This window comes from Artemia franciscana, chromosome 19 (assembly GCF_032884065.1).
Source record: "Artemia franciscana chromosome 19, ASM3288406v1, whole genome shotgun sequence".
Lineage (NCBI taxonomy): Eukaryota > Metazoa > Arthropoda > Branchiopoda > Anostraca > Artemiidae > Artemia > Artemia franciscana.
The window spans coordinates 7,526,849-7,542,331 of NC_088881.1; the positions used below are offsets into that span (position 1 = coordinate 7,526,849).

General features: G+C 31.0%; 1 long non-coding RNA gene across 1 annotated transcript; it reads left to right on the top strand.

Moving 5' to 3' along the window:
- Positions 1-5,397: 5,397 nt before the first annotated feature.
- LOC136039243 (uncharacterized) lies at positions 5,398-7,027 on the top strand. The gene is made up of 2 exons (XR_010620395.1): positions 5,398-5,839; positions 6,419-7,027. It is a non-coding gene; the product is annotated as an uncharacterized LOC136039243 (long non-coding RNA).
- Positions 7,028-15,483: the final 8,456 nt, after the last annotated feature.

A 15,483-nucleotide genomic window follows, 5' to 3' on the forward strand; every position in this document is an offset into this window, starting at 1 on the left:
TTTTCTGCTCGTGGGATTCTTCACGGGAATAATTTTTTGTTGGGAGGGAGGTTCTCAGGGGATGAATTCATTCAGGATAAATTCACACTAGGAGAATTTTCCAGAATTCCCTTCTGATATTCTTCTTATGTCCTGCTCTCTTATTGTCAACTCAATTTTACGGGTGGAGCTGTTAAGGATAATTGTCCGAGTTAAATTTTTACTAGAATTGAAATGTCTAGAGGATAAATCTGTGGGGAGGAGGTATATATCCCTTGAGGTGCATTGAGATTTCTTGGTATTACTTAAAAAATTATAGAAATTAAATAAAAAAAAGCTTTTTCAACGGAAAGTAAGGAGTAACCTTAAAACTTAAAACACAATTTTTTCCCCCATGACAAATTCCTTCATGGAAAGTTCCCCCGACATTTCCCTCTCTTCTCAACCCCTCCTCCAACCAGAAAATCCCCCCTGAAAATGTCTGTACATTTCCTAATAACCATTACTATATGTAACACTGGTCAAAGTTTGTAGCTTGTTGCCCCTACCTTCGGGACGTTGAGGGAATAGTTCGTCCCCAAGGACATAGTTGCAAGGTCATTCGACTATGTTCAATAGAATGGCTATCTCAGAATTTTAACCCTGTGACTTTGGGAAAATAATTAGCGTGGGAGGGATCCTAAGTGCCCTCAAATTTTTTGGGTCACTTAAAAAGGGCACTAGAACTTTTCATTTCCGTTATAATGAGCCCTCTTGCAACATTCTAGGACCACTGGGTCGATACGATCACCCTGGAAAAAAAAACAACAAAAAAAAAAAAAACTTACAAATAAACACGCATCTTTGACCGGCCTTCTGGCAAAAAATACAAAATTCCACATTTTTGTAGATAGGAGCTTGAAACTTCTAAATTAGGGTTTTCTGATATTCTGAGTCTAATGGTGTTATTTTATTTAAGATTATATGACTTTTAGGGTGTGTTTCTCCCTATTTCATAAATAGGGTAAATTTTTTCAGGCTCGTAACTTTTGATGGATAAGACTAAACTTGATAAAACTTATATATGTAAAATCAGCATTAAAAGGCAATTCTTTTCATGTAGCTATTGGTATCAAAAGAACTGTTTGATAGTATTGAAGGTTTGCATTTACCTTCATTTCCTTTGGTTAAAGTGGTACTTTGTTAGATTTGTGTTTTTTTTTTATCTGGGGAGATAAGGTTTGTATATTCTGCTTGACCTACTCATAAAATTTTATATATATATATATATATATATATATATATATAATATATATATATATATATATATATATATATATATATATATATATATATATATATATATATATATATATATATATATATATATATATATATATATATATATATATATATATATATATATATATATATATATATATATATATATATATATATATATATATATATAAAGGTTTTTGTTTGTTTTTGTATTTGGTTAAAACTTGCATTTATTACATTTTTGTTTTATAGGAAATAAAAATTTCATAAATCAGATTTCAATGTTCGTTAGTATTTGAAGCTTTTGCGTATAGCGTCTAAATTGTATTTAGTATATAACTTTCTATACTAGAAAGGTTTTATTTTTGTATGTTTGTTTTGAGATTTCGTGGCTTAACCTTTTTTTTTTGGGATTTGCTAAAATTCATTTTGAAGTAAAGGCTTTGTGCTTAGAATAAAATCTTAAATCCGGTTTTATTCCTTAATTGGGGTTTGGGGATTATGATTTTGGATTTTAAGTTTTGTTAAGTATGTAGTTACTATATACGAAGTCAAAATTTTCTTGGGAAGTGTTTAATTTTTCGTATATACACATGCACTGCTAGTGGGAGGAAAATAGGGGGTCGGATCTAATTATTAATACTAATTATTAGTGCTTAATTATAATTTTTCATTATTAATTACAAATACTAATTATTAATACTATTATAATATATTTAAGTTATTTGTTTAGGTATATTTCAAATTTTGATTACAATTTTTGTGGTAGGTGTTGGACTTTTTTGTATACGGGACGGAGTTTTTCGTCTGTGGCATCAAATGTTGGATCAAAGGTTTAAATCTTTTGTTTAGATTTATGTATATTAGATTGAATATTCTTTTTTTTAAGGGTTCTAGTCTTTTTTCTGCATTTTATCTGTTTTATCTCGGGTTTCAGTTTATATATAAGATGTCAAAGTTTTGAATTGGATTGGGTTTGAGTTTTTTAAACTAGGTTATATTTATAAATATATATATATATATATATATATATATATATATATATATATATATATATATATATATATATATATATATATATATATATATATATATATATATCTATATATATAAAAATAAGTTGTCTGTCTGTGGATCTGTGGATCAGGTGACGTCATGTTTCTGTGTCAGCTGACGTCATGAAATTAGTTGTCGTCATTTTTGCTATGACGGTGACGTCATTAATGGTATTTAAGACATTTGTTCACGGAAAAATGTTTAATTGTAAAATGACTGAAAAAAGAAAAAAGGTAAAAAACTAAAAAAAAACTAAAAAGAAAAGACACTCAAAGAGAAATTACAGACCGGGACACAAATGACGACCGAGACAGAGGGAATAGAAGTGACGACCGGGAACCTCAAAGAGAAATTACAGACTGGGACACCCGGACACAAATCACGACCGGGACACAGGGAATATAAATGACGACCGGGACACAGGGATTGTTCGAATAGAAGTTACAGACCGGGACACCGGGACACAAATGACGACCGGGACACCGGGACACAGGGAATATAAATGACGACCGGGACACAGGGACACATCATTAGAATAATGAGGTATAGATATGAATACGGTTTGTTTTTCCCATGGACAATTATATGTTGCATGTTCAAGAGTCAGTAGACCTGACAATCTATTTATATGCACAGACAATGGGACAGCGAAGAATGTTGTATATTCGCATGTTTTACGTAGTTAAAAATATGCATTTATATCTATCTCTATTCACAGGTGGGACACAGGGACACAACTACAATGGCGCGTAACTAATATGGCGCGTAATGACTTACGCGCGCGGGGGGGCTTGGGGGGGCGCGAAGCGCCCCACCAACTAGGTGTTGGGGTTCGTGACACCCCAACACCTAGTTGGTGGGGGCGCTTCGCGCCCCCCCCCCCCCAAGCCCCCCCGTGCGCGTAAGTCGTTACGCGCCATATTAGTTACGCGCCATTGTAGTTGTGTCCCTATGTCCCACCTGTGAATATAGATATATATATATATATATATATATATATATATATATATATATATATATATATATATATATATATATATATATATATATATATATATATATATATATATATATATATATATATATATATATTGTTTTAACTACGTAAAACTTGCGAATATACAACATTCTTTGCTGTCCCATTGTCTGTGCATATAAATAGATTTTCAGGTTTACCGACTCTTGAACATGCAACATATAATGGTCCATGGGAAAACAATCCGTATTCAGATCTATACCTCATGATTCTAATGATTGCCCTTGAGCTTTGTTGATGGTGATTGCTAATCGACCATTCCCTGAGTCGCCATCGTCATTTATATATCCCCCTGTGCACCCCGGCGTCCCCTTTGTAGTTATGTCCCTGTGTCCCGGTCTTCATTTATATTCCCTGTGTCCCGGTCGTCATTTGTGTCCCGGTGTTCCAGTCTGTGATTTCTCTTTGAGTGTCCCGGGCGTCATTTATATTCCTTGTGTCCCGGTGTCCCGGTCGTCATTTATATCCCCCTGTGCCCCCCGGCGTCCCCATTGTAGTTGTGTCCCTGTGTCCCGGTCGTCATATATATTCCCTGTGTCCCGGTCGTCATTTGTATCCCGGTGTCCCGGTCTGTATATACATTCGTTTTTTAGTTTTGTTTTTCTCCTTTATTTTTTTCCTTTTTTCTTTTTTTTCTTTTTTAGTTTATTTAGATTTTTAGATTTTTTAGTTTTTTTATTAGTTTTTAGTTTTTTTGTAGTTTTTACCATTTTTTTAGTTTTTTTAGTTTTTTTTTTTTACTTATGTCCTGGTCGTCATTTATACTCCCTGTGTCCCGGTCGTCATTTGTGTCTCGGTGCTTTGTTGATTGCTAATTTATATTATATTTATATTTATATTTTTTATATTTATTAATATTTTTTTAGTTTTCTTTTTCTCTTATTTTTCAGTTTTTTTCCTTTTTTTTTAGTTTTTTATTTTTTAGTTTTTAGTTTTTTTTTGTTTTTTACCTTTTTTTAGTTTTTTTAGTTTTTTAGCTTTTTTAGTTTTTTTTATTAGTTTTTAGTTTTTTTTTTAGTTTTTGCCTTTTTTTAGTTTTTTCAGTTTTTTTTAGTTTTTAGTTTTTTACCTTTTTTTTAGTTTTTTTTTAGTTTTTTAGCTTTTTTAGTTTTTTTTCTTTTTAGTTTTTTTTGTAGTTTTTACCTTTTTTAGTTTTTTTTCTTCTTTTGTATTAGTGTGAAATAATTCAGACGTCATATGCGGACAAACACGACGTCACTCGACAGACAGACAGTTTTTTTTATTTTTTTTAGTTTTTTTTTTTTACTTATGTCCTGGTCGTCATTTATACTCCCTGTGTCCCGGTCGTCATTTGTGTCTCGGTGCTTTGTTGATTGCTAATTTATATTATATTTATATTTATATTTTTTATATTTATTAATATTTTTTTAGTTTTCTTTTTCTCTTATTTTTTCCTTTTTTTTAGTTTTTTCTTTTTTAGTTTTTAGTTTTTTTTTGTTTTTTACCTTTTTTTAGTTTTTTTAGTTTTTTTTAGTTTTTTAGCTTTTTTAGTTTTTTTTATTAGTTTTTAGTTTTTTTTTTAGTTTTTAGTTTTTTACCTTTTTTTAGTTTTTTTTAGTTTTTTAGCTTTTTTAGTTTTTTTCTTTTTAGTTTTTTTTTGTAGTTCTTACCTTTTTTAGTTTTTTTTCTTCTTTTGTATTAGTGTGAAATAATTCAGACGTCATATGCGGACAAACACGACGTCACTCGACAGACAGACAGACAGACATAACCCACAAACAACTTATTTATATATATATATTTATTCATATTTTTTTAGTTTTCTTTTTCTCTTTTATTTTTCAGTTTTTTCCTTTTTTTTTAGTTTTTTTCTTTTTTAGTTTTTAGTTTTTTTTAGTTTTTTACCTTTTTTTAGTTTTTTTTAGTTTTTTTAGTTTTTTAGCTTTTTTACTTTTTTTATTAGTTTTTATTTTTTTTTGTAGTTTTTGCCTTTTTTTATTTTTTTCAGTTTTTTTTAGTTATTAGATTTTTACCTTTTTTTAGTTTTTTTTAGTTTTTTAGCTTTTTTAGTTTTTTTTTCTTTTTAGTTTTTTTTGTAGTTTTTACCTTTTTTAGTTTTTTTCTTCTTTTGTATTAGTGTGAAATAATTCAGACGTCATATGCGGACTAACATGACGTCACCTGATCCATCCACAGATCCACACACAGACAACTTATTTTTATATATATAGATCTATATATATAAAAATAAGTTGTCTGTCTGTCTGTGGATGTGTGGATGGATGTGTCAGGTGACGTCACCTGAAAAAACTGGATTAGGTGACGTCAAAACTGAAAAAACTAAAAAAAGGCAAAAACTACAAAAAAAACTAAAAACTAATAAAAAAAATAAAAAAGCTAAAAAACTAAAAAAACTATAAAGGTAAAAACCAATAAAAAACTAAAAAAAAAACTGAAAAAACTAAAAAAAGGCAAAAACTACAAAAAAAAAACTAAAAACTAATAAAAAAAGTAAAAAAGCTAAAAAACTAAAAAAACTAAAAAAAGGTAAAAAACTAAAAAAAATAAAAAATAAAAAAAAACTAAAAAAAAGGAAAAAACTGAAAAATAAGCTAAAATAAAGGTAAAAACCAATAAAAAACTAAAAAAAAAGGAAAAAAACTAATAAATGACGACACTCAAAGAGAAAGCGACCAGGACAAAAGGAATGTTCGATTAGCAATCAACAAAGCACCGGGACACAGGGAGTATAAATGACGACCAGGACATAAGTAAAAAAAAAAAAAACTATCTATATATATAAAAATAAGTTGTCTGTGGATCTGTGGATCGTGGATCAGGTGACGTCACCTGAAAAAACTGGATCAGGTGACGTCAAAACTGAAAAACTAAAAAAGGCAAAAACTACAAAAAAAACTAAAAACTAATAAAAAAAATAAAAAAGCTAAAAAACTAAAAAAACTAAAAAAAGGCAAAAACTACAAAAAAAACTAAAAACTAATAAAAAAGCTAAAAAACTAAAAAAACTAAAAAAAAGGCAAAAACTACAAAAAAACTAAAAACTAATAAAAAAAATAAAAAAGCTAAAAAGCTAAAAAACTAAAAAAACTAAAAAAACTAAAAAAGGTAAAAAACTAAAAAAACTAAAAACTAAAAAAAAACTAAAAAAGGTAAAAACTAAAAGAACTAAAAAAGAAAAAAATAAATGACGACACTCAAAGAGAAAGCGACCAGGACAAAAGGAATGTTCGATTAGCAATCAACAAAGCACCGGGACACAGGGAGTATAAATGACGACCAGGACACAAGTAAAAAAAAAATTAACAAAACTAAAAAGAAGGTAAAAACTACAAAAAAACTAAAAAGAAAAAAAAACTAAAAACTAATAAAAAAACTAAAAAATCTAAAAATCTAAATAAACTAAAAAAGAAAAAAAAAGGAAAAAAATAAAGGAGAAAAACAAAACTAAAAAACGAATGTATATACAGACCGGTACACCGGGATACAAATGACGACCGGGACACAGGGAATATAAATAACGACCGGGACACAGGGACACAACTACAACGGGGACACCGGGGGAAACAGGGGGATATAAATGACGACCGGGACAAAAAAACTAAAAAGAAATAAAAACTAAAAACTAATAAAAAAAACTAAAAAATCTAAAAATCTAAATAAGCTAAAAAAGAAAAAAAAAGGAAAAAAATAAAGGAGAAAAACAAAACTAAAAAACGAATGTATATACAGACCGGGACACCGGGATACAAATGATGACCGGGACCGGGACACAGGGAATATAAATGACGACCGGGACACAGGGACACAACTACAACGGGGACACCAGGGGAAACAGGGGGATGTAAATGACGACCGGGACACCGGGACAGGGAATGGTCGATTAGCAATCACCATCAACAAAGCTCAAGGGCAATCATTAGAATCATGAGGTATAGATCTGAATACAGATTGTTTTCCCATGGACCATTATATGTTGCATGTTCAAGAGTCGGTAAACCTGACAATCTATTTATATGCAAAGACAATGGGACAGCAAAGAATGTTGTATATTCGCAAGTTTTACGTAGTTAAAACCATATATATATATATATATATCTATATTCACAGGTGGGACATAGGGACACAACTACAATGGCGCGTAACTATTATGGCGCGTAACGACTTACGCGCGCGGGGGGGCTTGGGGGGGGCGCGAAGCGCCCCCACCAACTAGGTGTTGGGGTGGCGCGAAGCGCCACCCCAACAGCTAGTATATATATATTAGTGCTCATAAACTTTATACTGTTCGAGTTTAAATTTGTTTAGGTACTTTTTAGATGTGGAGTACAATTCATTGTGCTTGTTGTTTGACTTTCGCATACCGAACGGAAGTTTAAGCTAAAAACAATAAATTTTGGCCCGTGGGATTTCATTTTTAAGTTTTGTTTAGTTTTTTTGTACATTCCTTTTTTAGTGTTCTAGTCTATTTCTCTTGCTTAAGCTGTATTCTCTCGGGTTTTAGTTTAAAATTAAGTAAGCTTTTGTTAATTAAGTATAGTTTAAGGTTTGTTTTTAATATTTAGTATTTAATTTCTAGTAATGTTTAGTTTTAATGTGTAAAATATTAGGATTCAATGAAGTTTGGCCAATTGGATTTAATTTTAATTTTTTGTTTAGATATGTTGTTATATAGTTTTTATATTGTTTTATAGATAAGATGTATATCAAAAACCCTTTAGCAGCACATAATAGAGCCTACAAACAAAACTCGAGGAAAAAAAATCTGAACTAAAAAAAAAAAAATATTTTTATTAACAAGTTCCAAATATTGACCGAAAAATACTGACCATAATAAAATTCAATTCCTAAGAGCGAAAACAAACTGTCCCCTTAATTGTCATTCCCTATGTTTAATCCCTAATCCACACCTAGGACAGAAGTAGGGGCCTTCAGCCAGCCTTCTAGCCTTTTTCTAGGGGGAATTAACCAGCTTCTTAGATGATTCCTTTTTTCGGTTTCCAGTCTGTCTATGTTGTTTAAACTGTTTTCTTTCGGGTTTTAGTTCATAATTCAGGAGTAAAAGTTTTGAATTATATTGGGTTTTGGTTTTTTGATTAGTATTTGTGTTTTTGTGCCTGAGGTTTGAGTTCATGTGCGATGTTTCAACTATTTTGTGTGGGCTTATGCTTTTTAATTAAGGTGCGTTTTAAATTTTTAGTATTTATTTTTAAGTAATTTTTAGTTCTATTTTATAATTTTTTGGATTCAATGACTTTGAGCCAATAAGATTTAACTTTTAAGCCTGCACGTACCTGTGTGATCATAGTGTGTTTTGATTTAGTTCCATGCAGTTTCTAATTATTCTGTTTTTTCCCTTAATATGTCTATAGCAGTATTAGTAGTAGTAGTAGCTGTAAACTTGATTGTAGCCTAAGCTTTAGTGGCATCAGTAGTAATAGAAGTAGTTTTAATAGTAACAATAGCAGTAGTATGATTAGAAATAGCAGCTTTAGGGTGCACATGTTTTCTGTTAGTTAGTTCAACTTATCTCACAACAAGCCCTGTTAGTTTCAACTTCACTCACCAAATTTTTCCTAAGATATTGCTGCTGCGTCCTTTTGACAGCCTGCAAACAGAGGACGTGTTATGATTCAGTTCATATCCCCCCTTCAAAATTACATTAAAGTTTCACCTTCATGCCCTTAGGAATAGTTGTAGTACTAGTCACAGTAATAGTAGTGATAATACCAGTATTACCAGTTATAATACATCCATGATCTTTCTTCTGACACGTAACTTTCATCTGGCTGCTACCAGTAATAAAATATAATAGCGGCAGTAGTATTAACCAATTGGTCAATTGAAAATCCTTCCCATCAACTCCTTAAAGTTCGAATTTAATACAATTAGCCATTGCTATGACATTGCTGATATGTCCTTTTGATAACTTGCATGTTCATATACTTCTTGAAATTTTCCTCTCAATGCTCGTAGCCCTACAAGTAGTTGCAATTGAAGTAGTGGCAGCAATAGTAAATGTAGCAGTAACAGTAGCATTAGCAGTAGCGTGCACATATTTCCTTTTGGTATGATGATCTTCCGCTTTTACCTATTCTCTGAAAGTTTCAACTTAATACCCGAATCAATTCTTATGATATGCTATTTTTACAATGTGCATGCACATAGCGTCTGTTGATTTAGTTCAAATTCCCCTTAATACTGGTAGTAATAGTGGTGGTGGTAGTTGTAATAATATCGATAGCCTGAAAATAATGACTTTTCGATCATCTTCTTTATCATTTCCTGAATTTTCCACATTAATATGCACAGTTATTCCTGTTTTGTACCCTTTTGACAACCTTTATATATAAACGTGTTTTCATTTAGTTCAATACTCCCCTGAACATTCTCTGAAAGGCTCAACTGAATACCCTTTGTCTGATTGTATTCCATACATGCATACTTTTCTCAGTAATAAAAAAAACAAGTTTTTCTAACTGAAAGTAATGAGCAAAATTAGAACTTAAACGAAAATAAATTATTGCGTTTATGAAAGGGGCTGTCCTCTCCTCAACGCCCCATTCTTTAAGCCAAAGTTTGACTCTTTCAAACAACTCTTTCAAACTTTCAAACAACTTTATAAGACAATTAACAACTTAAGTGTAAAGAGGTTAATTTAAGCGGTCAAAGTTTTCAATGTATTAGGTTTGAGTTTTATGTTTTTTTATGTGAGGTTCGAGTTCATATATGATGTATAAACTATTGTTTGTCGGCTTATGGTTTCACATTAAATTTCGTTTTTAGTTTTGGCATTGGTGGTTTTTGCTTCTTTGTGTGTGTTTGCTTAAAGTGTTCATTTGTTAGATTTGTGTTTTTGCATTCACATTTTTTGTATTTCGGTTTAGTTTTTGTATTTAGATTTAATGTTGTGCTAGTATTTAAAGCTTATGTTTTCACATTAAGTTTCGTTTTAAATTTTTAGTATTGGAGGTTTTTGTTTTTTTGTGTATGGTGGTTAAAGTTTTCATTTGTTAGATTTCTGTTTTTGCATTCACATTTTTGGTATTCCGATTTAGTTTTTGTATTTAGATTTAAAGTTTTGCTAGTATATGGAGTTTTTCTAAAGCGTTTGAATTGTGAGTTTTGCATTTAACTTTCGGTATTAGGAAGTATTCGATTGTGCGCGTTGATTTTAAGATTTTGTGTGTTTAATTTTTTCTGTTATGAGCTGAGATTTTCATCTGTTGTCAATTTTTGCACTTAGATTTAATTTTGTTGTGGTTAGGGCCATATAGTGTTTGTCATGTTTTAGTTTCCTTGATTGAGGCCTAGGACTCGGGTTTTTATATTTGAAGTTTAGTTTGTTTTCGTGGGGTGGGGACCATTAGGAGTAAGATGGGTATCTCATAATTTTGATTCATGGTCATGGATTGTTAAAAAAATTGCTAGAAAGGAAAGAAAGGAAAAAATATAAACATGTTTTGGGTTTGTTTTTGCATTTGGTTAAAGCTTGCATTTATTACATTTTTGTTTTATGGGATGATAAGTTTTTAGATTTAGATTTTTATTTTTTTTAGTGTTTGAAGTTCTTGTTTATAGTGTTTAAATTGTGTTTTTAGATATTGGATTAGCTTATTTTTTCACATTAAGTTTCGTTTTAAATTTTTAGTATTGGAGGTTTTTGTTTTTTTGTGTGTGGTGGCTAAAGTTTTTCATTTGTTAGATATCTTTTTTTGCATTCACATTTTTGGTATTTCGATTTAGTTTTTGTATTTAGATTTAATGTTGTGCTAGTATTTAAATCTTATGTTTTCACATTAAGTTTCGTTTTAAATTTTTAGTATTGGAGGTTTTTGTTTTTTTGTGTATGGTGGTTAAAGTTTTCATTTGTTAGATTTCTGTTTTTGCATTCACATTTTTGGTATTTCGATTTAGTTTTTGTATTTAGATTTAAAGTTTTGCTAGTCTATGGAGTTTTTCTAAAGCGTTTGAATTGTGAGTTTTGCGTTTAACTTTCGGTATTAGGAAGTATTCGATTGTGCGCGTTGGTTTTAAGATTTTGTGTGTTTAATTTTTTCTGTTATGAGCTGAAATTTTTATCTGTTGTCAATTTTTGCACTTAGATCTAATTTTGTTGTGGTTAGGGCCATATAGTGTTTGTCAGGTTTTAGTTTCTTTGACTGAGGCCTAGGACTCGGGTTTTTATATTTGAAGTTTAGTTTGTTTTCGTGGGTTGTGGACCACTGGGAGTAAGATGGGTATCTCATAATATTGATTCATGGTCATGGCTTGTTAAAAAAAATGCTAGAAATAAAAGAAAGGAAAAAATATAAACATGTTTTGGGTTTTTTTTTTGCATTTGGTTAAAGCTTGCATTTATTACATTTTAGTTTTATGGGATGTTAAGTTTTTAAATTTAGAAGTTCTTGTGTATAGTGTTTAAATGGTGTTTTTAGGTATTGGAACATTTCGATACATTTTTTTGGTTGTCTTTAGGTTTTAATTAACTTTTTTTTTGGGAAGGGAGATGGCTTAACCAGTTTCTTAGATACGGCTCACTTTTAGATATTACCCATTTTTATGTTGTTTTAGTTTTTAGGTATCGGAACAATTCGATAGATTTTTTTTGGTTGTTAATAAATAGCAACAATAGCAGTAGTATGATTAGAAGTAGCAGCTTTAGGGTGCACATATTTTCTGTTGGTTAGTTCAACTTACCTCCCAACAAGCCCGGTCACTCACCAAACTTTTCCTAAGATATAATTGCTGCGTCGTTTTGACAGCCTGCAAACAGAGGGCGTGTTATGATTCAGTTCATATCCCCCCTTCAAAATTACATTAAAGTTTCACCTTCATGCCCTTAGGAATAGTTGTAGTACTAGTCACAGTAGTAGTAGTGATAATACCAGTATTACCAGTTGTAATACATCCATGATGAGGAAGAAATTAAATAAAAAAAAAACAAGTTTTTTTAACTGAAAGTAAGGAGCGACATTAAAACTTAAAACGCACAGAAATTACTTCGTATATGAAAGAGGCTGCTTCCTCATCAACGCCCCGCTCTTTACGCTAAAGTTTGACTCTTTCTATCAATTCTTCTTTTTAAAACAGTAAAAACCTTTAGCGTAAAGAGCGAGGCGTTGATGAGGAAGCAGCCTCTTTCATATACGAAGTAATTTCTGTGCGTTTTAAGTTTTAATGTCGCTCCTTACTTTCAGTTAAAAAAACTTGTTCTTTTTTTATTTAATTTCTGAACGTTTTTGAATCAATGCATATTTTGATTTTGGCTCTCCGCAGAGGAATAATCAAAACGAAATTTGCATATTTTTTTTTTTGGCTCAATGGCTTTCTCATAATTTTGATCGAATGATTTTGAGAAAAAAAGAGCGGGGGACGAAGCCTAGTTGCCCCCCAATTTTTTGGTTAATTAAAAAGGCAACTAGAACTTTTAATTTTTTACGAATCTTTTTATTGGTAAATGATTTACGTAACTTATAAATTAGCTTACGTAAAGAACTTTTGTATTCTCATGTTTTTATTACATATATGAGGGAATTCGCCCCATCGTCAGTACCTCGCTCTTTACACTAAAGCTTAAATTTTATCCCAATTCATTAAAAATGACCTCCTGAATCACAAAAGCCGTAGAATAAGTAGTTGAAATTACTGAAAATACTTTAGCGTAAAGAGCGAGGTATTAGAAGGAGGTGAGCCCCTCATATGGGTAATAATTTCTGTTTGTTTTAAGTTTTATTGCTGTTCCTTACTTTCAGCTGAAAAAGCTTTTTCACTTTTATTTTTTAATTGTTTTTTTTTTAAATAATGCTAGTAAATCCTGCTCTCCCTCCATGGAAATTTTCTTCTCCCATTACAAGTTCTCGAATGAAAGTTCCCCCAGCATATCCCCCTCTTCTCAACCCCTCCCCCAAACCAAAAAAATCCTCCTGAAAACGCCTGTATACTTCCCAATAACCATTACTATATGTAAGCATAGGTCAAAGTTTGTAACTTGTTGCCCCTCCCACGGGGACTGTGGGGGAGTAAGTCGTCCCCAAAGACATAGTTATAAGGTTTTTCGACTACGCTGAATAAAATGGATATCTCAGAATTTTGATCCGTTGACTTTGGGAAAATAATTAGCGTGGGAGGGGGCCTAGGTGCCCTCCAATTTTTTTGGTCACTTAAAAAGGGCACTAGAACTTTTCATTTCCGTTAGAATGAGCCCTCTTGCAACATTCTAGGACAACTGGGTCAATACGATCACCCCTGGGAAAAAGAAAAAAAACAAAAAAACAAAAAAACAAATAAACACGCATCCGTGATCTGCCTTCTGGCAAAAAATGCAAAATTCCACATTTTTGTAGATAGGAGTAGGGTTTTCTGATACGCTGAATCTGATGGTGTGATTTTCGTTAAGATTCTATTACTTTTAGGGGGCGTTTCCCCCTATTTTCTAAAATAACGCAAATATTCTCGTAACTTTTGATGGGTAAGACTAAACTTGATGAAACTTATATATTTAAAACCAGCATTAAAATTCGATTCTTTTGATGTAGCTATTGGTATCAAAATTCCATTTTTTAGAGTTTTGGTTACTATTGAGCCGGGTCGCTCCTTACTACAGTTCGTTACCACGAACTGTTTGACACGTAACTTTCATCTGGCTACTACCAGTAATAAAATATAATAGCGGCAGTACTACTAGCAGCAGTAGTATTAACCAATTGGTCAATTGAAAATCCCTCCCATAAAGTCCTGAAAGTTTGAATTTAATACAATTTGTCATTGCTATGACATTGCTGATATGTCCTTTTGATAACTTGCATGTTCATATACTTCTTGAAATTTTCATCTCAATGCTCATAGCCCTACAAGTAGTTGCAATTGAAGTAGCGGCAGCAATAGTAAATGTAGCAGTATCAGTAGCATTAGCAGTAGTGTGCACATGTTTTTTTTTAGTTTTTAGGTGTCGGAAGAATTCGATAGATTTTTTTTTGGTTGTTTATTGGTTTTATTTTTTGTTTTGGAAAGGGGGAAGGCTTAACCAGTTTCTTAGATATGGTTTACTTTTAAATGCTAGTTATTTTTATGTTGTTTTATTTTTTAGGTAATGGAACATTTTTAATAGATTTTTTAGCTGTTTCTAGGTTTTTTTTGGGAAGGGGGAGGAGGAAGAATTAACCATTTTCTTAGATATGGTTTACTTTTATACGCTACCTATTGTTATGTTTTTTTAGTTTTAGGTATTGGAACATTTTGATAGATTTTTTTTTGTTTTTAGGTTTTAATTTTTTTTAGAAGGGTGTAGGCTTAACCAGTTTCTTAGATATGGTTTACTTTCACACATCACCTATTTTTATGTTTTTATTGTTTTGAGGCAATTTTTTTTGGGGGGAAGGGGGAAGCCTTAACCAGTTTTCTTAGATATGGTTTACTTTTACACGTTACCTAATTTTATGTTGTTTTTTTTAGTTTTTTTTATTGGTACATTTTGATAGATGTCTTTTTTAAACATGGGGGGGGGGAGGAGGCTTTATCAGTTTCTTAGATACGGTTTATTTTTTAGTGTTTGAGTTACAATTTTTCGTAGCTAATTCTTAGGTTTTTTATTTAGGATCTTTTATTATTAATACTGATTATTTATTTAGTTACTTTTTATATGTGGAGTATAATTTTCATATTTGATATTTGACTTTCGTATACGGGACGGACATTTGTATTAGTGCCATTAATTTTAGGCCCATAAGATTTAACTTTTAAGTTTTTTGTTAAGATTTCAATACATTGGATTAATAATTCTTTTTGTAGGGTTTTAGTCTTCTTATGTTGTTTTAGCTGGTTTTTTGCGGGTTTTAGTATATAATTAAGGGGTCCAAGTCTTATAATGAATTACGTTTGAATTTTTTGATTTAAGTTAAATGTTTTTGTGTGTGAGGTTCGAGTTTCTATAAGATGTTTAAACTATTGTATGAGTTTATGGTTTGGCATTACATTTCGTTTTTGAGTTTATGTTTTCACATTAAGTTTCGTTTTAAGTTTTTACTATTGGCGGTTTTGTTTTTTGTGTGTGTTGGTTAAAGTTTTCATTTGTTAGATTTCTGTTTTTGCATTCACATTTTTAGTATTTCGATTTAGTTTTGCATTTAGATTTAAAGTTTTACTAGTATTTGGAGTTTTTCTAAAGCGTTTGA